The sequence below is a fragment of the Penaeus japonicus genome, unplaced genomic scaffold, assembly GCF_977035675.1.
Source record: "Penaeus japonicus unplaced genomic scaffold, GWHDUDI00000001_assembly GWHDUDI00000041, whole genome shotgun sequence".
NCBI classification, from domain to species: domain Eukaryota; kingdom Metazoa; phylum Arthropoda; class Malacostraca; order Decapoda; family Penaeidae; genus Penaeus; species Penaeus japonicus.
Genome location: NW_028234443.1, coordinates 6375618 through 6383117, shown reverse-complemented (window position 1 = coordinate 6383117; position 7500 = coordinate 6375618).

The following is a 7500-nucleotide window of genomic DNA, read 5'->3' as shown; positions in this document are numbered from 1 at the left end:
AATTTTGTAAAGCAGCAACTGAATATCTTTTTACAATATATTTAGTTCAGTTTTCAATTAAGTCTGATGTAAAACTAAATAAGTAAATGCAAATTAACAGCTACAATATAGATCTTTAAAGCAGAATTACCTCCTCCTTAATTTTTGCCTGATATTTTATCCTCTCTATCACAAAAGAAGAGGAAGAAGAAAAAGAAAAGAAAAGAAAAGAAAAGAAGAAGAAGAAGAAAAAAATATATACACTATATATACATATATATATATATATATATATATATATATATATATATAATATATATATATATATATCTCTCTATATATATATATGTACACACATATATATATATATATATATATATATATATATATATATATATATATATATATATATATATATATATATATATGTGTGTACATATATATATATACATATATATATATATATATATATATATATATATATATATATGTATATATACACATATATATGTCTTAGGAAACGCTACATCATTCTCCACTTTTTTTCCCAAGTTGTGGCATTGCTTATCACTGAGATTGAGATCCAATGTCCCGGAAAAAAGTTTTATTCAGATCTCACTCGTGACCATTTTGCAATTGCGATTTTCATAAATTCCTCCAATGCCATTGTCTTTGCAGTGGAGTAAAGGGAAGATATATTTGAGTTTCCGCTTTTTCATTTATTTATTTGAATTGTCTTGAACAAGTCGACATTTTTTTTTTTTTTTTTTTTTAATAAAGGGCGTGAAAGTTCCATTTGATATAACTAAGAGATTTACTCAATTTATGATAAAGTATGGTGTCGCTATCCCATTATGTAACACTAAATGTAAATATATATACATATATACATACATACATGCATATACATATAAAGAGATGTAATACTGGATGTGTATGTGTGTGTGCGTGTGCTTGTGCGTGTGCATGTGTGTGTGTGTGTGTGTGCTTGTGCGTGTGCGTGTGCGTGTGCGTGTGCGTGTGCATGTGTGTGTGTGTGTGTGTGCCTGTGCGTGTGCGTGTGCGTGTGTATGTGCGTGTGCTTGTACGTGCACGTGCGCGTGTCTGCGCTTCCGCTCGTGCCAAGAGTTGAACTTTTCTCCCAAGACGCTCATCTTGTTTACCGACTATGAATCTGTAAAAAATCTCATCCAACTCGGAAATAGGGAAACGAACGGATTTTACGACATTCGGCCGAACAGGTTATATTGCAGGCCCGAAGGAAGGAATCGAACAAGTTATATTGCAAGCCCGAAGGAAGGAATCAAACAAGTTATATTGCACGCCTGAAGGAAGGAATCGAACAGGTTATATTGCAGGCCCGAAGGAAGGAATCGAACAGGTTATATTGCAGGCCCGAAGGAAGGAATCGAACAGGTTATATTGCAGGCCCGAAGGAAGGAATCGAACAGGTTATATTGCAGGCCCGAAGGAAGGAATCGAACAGGTTATATTGCAAGCCCGAAGGAAGGAATCGAACAGGTTATATTGCAGGCCCGAAGGAAGGAATCGAACAGGTTATATTGCAGGCCCGAAGGAAGGAATCGAACAGGTTATATTGCAGGCCCGAAGGAAGGAATCGAACAGGTTATATTGCAAGCCCGAAGGAAGGAATCAAACAAGTTATATTGCACGCCTGAAGGAAGGAATCGAACAGGTTATATTGAAGGCCGGAAGGAAGGAATCGAACATGTTATATTGCAGGCCCGAAGGATGGAATCGAACAGGTTATATTGCAGGCCCGAAGGAAGGAATCGAACAGGTTATATTGCAGTCCCGAAGGAAGGAATCGGACAGGTTTTATTGCAAGCCCGAAGGAGGAAATCGAACAGGTTATATTGCAAGCCCGAAGGAGGGAATCGAACAGGTTATATTGCAAGCCCGAAGGAGGGAATCGAACAGGTTATATTGCAAGCCCGAAGGAGGAAATCGAACAGGTTATATTGCAAGCCCGAAGGAGGGAATCGAACAGGTTATATTGCAAGCCCGAAGGAGGGAATCGAACAGGTTATATTGCAAGCCCGAAGGAAGGAATCGAACAGGTTATATTGCAAGCCCGAAGGAAGGAATCGAACAGGTTATATTGCAAGCCCGAAGGAAGGAATCGAACAGGTTATATTGCAAGCCCGAAGGAAGGAATCGAACAGGTTATATTGCAGGCCCGAAGGAAGGAATCGAACAGGTTATATTGCTGGTCCGAAGGAAGGAATCGAACAGGTTATATTGCAAGCCCGAAGGAAGGAATCGAACAGGTTATACTTCAGGCCCGAAGGACGGAATCGAACAGGTTATATTGCAAGCCCGAAGGAAGGAATCAAACAGGTTATATTGCAAGCCCGAAGGAAAGAATCGAACAGGTTATATTGCTAACCCGAAGGAAGGAATCGAACAGGTTATATTGCAGGCCCGAAGGAAGGAATCGAACAGGTTATACTTCAGGCCCGAAGGACGGAATCGAACAGGTTATATTGCAAGCCCGAAGGAAGGAATCGAACAGGTTATATTGCAAGCCCGTAGGAAGGAATCGAACAGGTTATATTGCAGGCCCGAAGGACGGAATCGAACAGGTTATATTGCAGGTCCGAAGGAAGGAATCGAACAGGTTATATTGCAAGCCCGAAGGAAGGAATCGAACAGGTTATATTGCAAGCCCGAAGGAAGGAATCGAACAGGTTATATTGCAGGCCCGAAGGAAGGAATCGAACAGGTTATATTGGAAGCCCGAAGGAAGGAATCGAACAGGTTATATTGCAGGCCCGAAGGAAGGAATCGAACAGGTTATATTGCAGGCCCGAAGGAAGGAATCGAACAGGTTATATTGAAAGCCCAATTGAAGGAATCGAACAGATTATATTGCAATCCCGAAGGAAGGAATCGAACAGGTTATATTGAAGGCCCGAAGGAAGGAATCGAACAGGTTATATTGCAGGCCCGAAGGAAGGAATCGACAGAGGATTCAAACAACAACCAATAAATAAAACTTACTTTAATAGGACTATGACACACATGAATGACGCATAGGTAGGATGACAGTTAAAAGCAATGTCTTTTATCGTATATTATGTGTAATGTGTGTCATTGGTACAAACATACTAGTGGAAAGTACGGTTAAAAAACTTTATCCCTTTTTATGTACACAAAATATAAAATTGGATAGAAAATTCCATTCGGAGTTGCCGTTTTAAAATATTCTTTTATCTATAGAAATCAACGGACAATATTTTGAAAAACACTGATTGGAATAGAATGATATTGATATTTATATTTTGTTGTATTAACTCTCTGAAAGCATGCAAGGTGAACACGTGAGTAGGAACAATTGTTGTTAATATCTTATCTTATCAGTTTGTTAAACTTTAAACGTACTTATTTCTCTCTCTCTCTCTCTCTCTCTCTCTCTCTCTCTCTCTCTCTCTCTCTATATATATATATATATATATATATATATATATATATATATATATATATATATATATATATATATCGCTCTCTTTCTCTCTCTCTCTCTATCTCCCTCTCTCTCACACACACACGTTAGACGGACGTATGATACTCTTTTTCCTTTTCTCTCTCTCTCTCTCCTTCTCTCTCTCTCTCTCTCTCTCTCTCTCTCTCTCTCTCTCTCTCTCTCTCTCTCTCTCTCTCTCTCTCTCTCTCTCTCTCTCCTCTTCTCTCTCTCTCTCTCTCTCTCTCTCCTCTTCTCTCTCTCTCTCTCTCTCTGACGCAACCCTCACAAAACAGATAAATAAGTAACCGGTAAAATTTTCTCGTCTCTTAGAAACAGTATGAGCAAAAACAACCAGAATGTTTCTTTTATTAAATTTTTTATTATATTTTCTAACGTGAGAATCTGACACGCGTTTTTTTCCTTATGAGATTAAACCGATTGTAAAAAAAACCCGTTAAAATCCGTATTCTGATAAAGAAAATATTACAAAAACGGCAATAATTCAGAATATAAGGAGCCTTGTTCTCTAGCTATGCCGTTCTACATGTTTGTCACAACATAATCATAATCCTTCGGTCAGCATAACACCTGTCAATATCGATGCATGTACGTGTGTGTTTGTATGTGTGTGTGTGTGTGTGTGCGTGTGTGTGTGTGTGTGTGTGTGTGTGTGTGTGTGTGTGTGTGTATGTGTGTGTGTGTGTGTTTGTGATTATTCATATATATATATATATATATATATATATATATATATATATATATATATATATATATATATATATATACCCTGTATATATATAGGAGAGGAATTACGTTTTTTTAACAATCACAATTATCTAATAATGTAAAATATTTAGTGAGAATAATGTCAGACTTTCAATTACATTTTTGCGGCATTTGGAATGAAAATGTCGAGCAGTTTCTGCCAGTCTAACATAATTTACTAATTTCACTTTCATATATGCATTTTTGTTTACCTTTAACGGCTGGAAAAAATAATACTGTAACCTTTACGTACATATACTTGAAGAGACTAACATTGAAAAATGAAATAACTCTTTTTTCCTCTATCTCAAACATGCAAAACAAACATACAATGAAAAAAAAAAAAAGCAGAAATCAGAAAGTTTATGAGCCAAATGCCGACGTCCCCCCCCCCCCACCACCACCACACACTCTCTCTCTCTTTCTCCCCAACCCTCTCTCTCTTTCTCCCCATCCCTCTCTCTCTCTTTCTCCCCAACCTTCTCTCTCTCTTACTCCCCGAATCTCTCTCTCACTTTCTTCCTAACCCTCTCTCTCTCTCTCTCTCTCTCTCTCTCCCTCCCCCTCCAACCCCCTCTCTCTCTTTTTCCAACCCTCCCTCTCTCTCTTTCTCCCCAACCCTCTCTCTCTCTTTCTCCCCAACCCTTTCTCTCTCTTTCTCCCCATCCCTCTCTCTCTCTCTTTCTCCCCATCCTTCTCTCTCTCTTACTCCCCGAACCTACCTCTCTCTTTTTCCCCAACCCTCTCTCTTTCGTTCTCCCCACTTCCCTCTCTCTTTCTCCTCGCCCCTCTCTCCCTTTCTCCCTAACCCTCTATGTCTCTTTCTCCCCACCCCTCCCTCTCTCTTTCTTCTCCCCCCCCCCCCTCTCTCTCTTTCTCCCTACCCCTCTCACTCTCTTTCTCCCCAACCTTCTCTCTCTTTCTCCCCAATCATCTCTCCCCACCCCTTTCTCTCTCTCTCTTTCTCCCCCTCCCCCCCTCTCTCTCTCTCTTTCTCTCCCTACCCCCCTCTCTCTCTTTCTCCCTCCCCCATCCCTCCCTCTCTCTCTTTCTCCCCCTCTATCTCTCACTCTCTCTCTCTCTCTCTAATTCTCAATCTCTCTCTCTTTCCCTTTCGTTTTTCTACCATGCCTTTTAACACTCATTTTATGGCACTACCTCTTTCTTCCATTTCCCCCTTTTCTCTCTGCGGTAAAGTTCATTTCCCTTTGATCGAGTCAAAGTCTTCATATCCAACCGTACCCAGTTTCTAAAGCAGTCGAGAAACGTGATCTTTCGAAGAGGTGTTTTATTATTGAGGAAATTATTTAATAAAGTTTGGAATCATTGTCCTGAGTTTGATCTCCAGTGAGGCCCGTTTTGGAAAAAAAATATATGTTTATTCTGTATGTGTCGAGCAATATGGAATGAACTATCTTGCGGGTTCTTGAGTGTGTGTGTGTGTGTGTGTGTGTGTGTGTGTGTGTTTTTGTGTGAGTGTATGTGTAATTTTACTATACATCAATTTAATATTGACATTAGCGTACATCAGTATTATCAGAAACGTTTGTCTGATTGTCCGAATGCAATGCCTACCTAACCTTACCTAATTGAGTATAGGTATTCAGTATATTATAAAGGATGATGAAGTGAGATGGGTCTAGTAGGAGAAGCTTATGTAGATATATGAAGAGGGTTCAATATTTATATTTAGAAAACATATGAAGGTTGTTTTTATGTTTTATGTTTTTTTTATAGCAATCACATGCCAATCTTCTCTTATTTTTTCCACATAAGACAACCCTACATATTGACCCTATAGATATGAACTTAAACACAAAAGTACTTTTATATCATAAATATAAAAAAGGGCCTTCATAAGCTAAAGAAAAGCTCAGCCAAATGTTTACAAAATCCTTCGTTTGTTTTAGACCAACTCCATAAATCTTGCTTGCGTCGGTGGACCATGAAGTTGCAAGATGAATAGACGTTTTCGGTCAAGACTATTTGCTCTCCCCTTCCCCCTCCCCCTCTCCCCCTCCCCCCGCCTCTCCCCTAAGTCCCTTACCCACTGGGACCTTGATTTTTACCACTGGGTGTAAATGTACCTTGGGTTGGGAGAAAAAAAACATACATAAACAGACGAATATATGTCTATATATTTAGCTTTAATATATGTCTATGTATTCTAGCTTTAATGAGGAGTAAACTTGAGCCTAACGCATAATAATAAAATCATAATAAGCAAGACGTATACACAAATGCTAATGAAATGTTCTATGCACACATACATACAAACACACAAACAATTATTTATTCTAGCACTATACATGAGATTCTATAAACTGCTGTATTAAATAGACTTTAGGACTACTTTTCTGTTAAGTCAATTTATTCATTATAAGTATGCTAGGAGAGAGAGATAGAGAGGAGCTAAAGAGAGAGAGAGAAAGAGAGAGAGAGACAGAGAGAGAGAGAGAGAGAGAGAGGAAAGAGAGAAAGAGGGGGGAGAGAGAGGAGAGAGAGAGAGAGAGAGAGAGAGAGAGAGAGGGGAGAGAGAGAGAGGAGAGAGAGAGAGAGAGAGAGAGAGAGAGAGAGAGAGAGAGAGAGAGAGAGAGAGAGAGAGAGAGAAGAGAGAGGAGAGAGGAAAGAGAAGAGAGAGGAGAGAGGAAAGAGAAGAGAGAGGAGAGAAGAGAGAGAAGAGAGAGAGGAGAGAGAGGAGGGGAGAAAGAGAAGAGGAGAGGGAGAGGGGAGAGAAAGAGAGAGAGAGAGAGAATGGAGGGAGGGGAGGGAGAGAGAGGGAGAGAGAGAGAGAGAGGAGAGAGGAGAGAGAGAGAGAGGGAGAGAGAGAGAGAGAAGAGAGAGAGAGGGAGAGAGAGAGAGGAAGAGAGAGGAGGGAGGAGGGAGAGAGAGAGGAGGAGGAGAGAGAGGAAGGGAGAGAGGAGGGAGGGAGAGGAGGGAGAGAGAGGAGAGAGAGAGAGAGAGGAGAGAGAGAAAGAGAGGGGGAGGAGAGAGAGAGAGGAGAGAGAGGAGAGAGAGAGAGGGAGGAGAGAGGAGAGAGAGAGAGAGAGAAAGAGGAAGAGAGAGAGAGAAGGAGGAGAAAGAGAGAGAGAGAGGAGAGAGAGAGAGAGAGAGAGAGAGAGAGAGAGAGAGAGAGAGAGAGAGAGAGAGAGAAAGCAGAAAGAGAGAGAGAAAGAGAAAGAGTGAGATCTCAATCACAAATTCAAAGAAATATCCTGTTAGGACAACTAATATGTCTGTTCAAAAAGACCAAAGCAATGGACGTTGTG